The following is a 1,222-nucleotide window of genomic DNA, read 5'->3' as shown; positions in this document are numbered from 1 at the left end:
AAAGGATTAAAAAGGATTCTTCGCTACATTCGAGGTACTACTGAACTTAGCTTACTTTACTGTAAAATTGAAGAGGACTCCTTGATTGCCTATTCTGATGCGGATTGGGGAGGAAGCTCTGATCGAAAATCTACGACTGGTTATCTGTGCAAGGTCTATGGCTGTACTGTTTGCTGGACGACAAAGAAACAACCAACGGTGGCTCTATCAACAACAGAGGCCGAGTACGTGGCCCTTGCCATGATAGCAGCGGAGCTGCTGTGGTTGAAGAATCTACTGGGAAATCTCGGTATAAGCTGTGAGGAACTCATAAAAATCTTTAAGGATAATCAATCAACAATTCATCTCCTTCAACGCTGAGAACACAAACGTCTCAAGCATATTGACATAAAATATGTATAACTTCATTCGTGACTTAAAGGAAAATAATGTTATAAATGTAATATACATTAATACAAAAAAACAGATAGCTGACATATTAACAAAAGCCTTGTCTTGCGAACAGTTTGAAAAGTTACGTTCAAATGTAGGATTGATAAAACTTTAAATTTTTTTTCAAGTACAACTAGTACATACATAACAGGCGCGTGCTTCGCGCGCGCTGCGTATTAAATCCCATACATCTTCCAATAACTTTTATACCAATTTACATTTTAATTAAACAAATGTTAACAATTTTTGATAAAAAATAAATTTTCAAAAAAATGACACTTTTCGCGCTGTGCGTATTAAACTCCATATATCGTCCAATAACATTTATATCAAATTACATTTTAATTAAACAAATTTTAACAATTTTCAATAAAATGACGTTTTAATCGGCCATATTAAATCGGCCATTTTGGAATAAAATCACGATTTTTTAGAAAATAGCCACATAATTCATCTTTAAAATAAGCCTAGAAAGAAATCGATATTTTTTCTGGAAGGTATGAATTTTTAAACATTGGGGAAAAGAAGCTTCAATGCAGATAACATGGCATTTGATTTTTAAGATAAAAATTTTTTTTTTGAAAATTTTTTATACACTGGTCCAAAAAATTAAAGGATCATCTGTTCTATCCTCTAAAAATAGGTAAACTTCAAGATAGAGCAACTTCGTCAAAAATGATCGTATCGAGATGTTCAAAAAAGCATTTTACAGCTTGAAATCTCTACTTTCCAAATCGGTACTTGAGAAAACGATTCTACTGATCTTTCATGGAATTACACGGATAGAAAT

Source organism: Wasmannia auropunctata, unplaced genomic scaffold (assembly GCF_000956235.1).
Source record: "Wasmannia auropunctata unplaced genomic scaffold, wasmannia.A_1.0 LD336095.1, whole genome shotgun sequence".
NCBI classification, from domain to species: domain Eukaryota; kingdom Metazoa; phylum Arthropoda; class Insecta; order Hymenoptera; family Formicidae; genus Wasmannia; species Wasmannia auropunctata.
The sequence above is the reverse complement of the archived record's forward strand: the minus strand, read 5'-3'. Positions refer to the sequence as shown.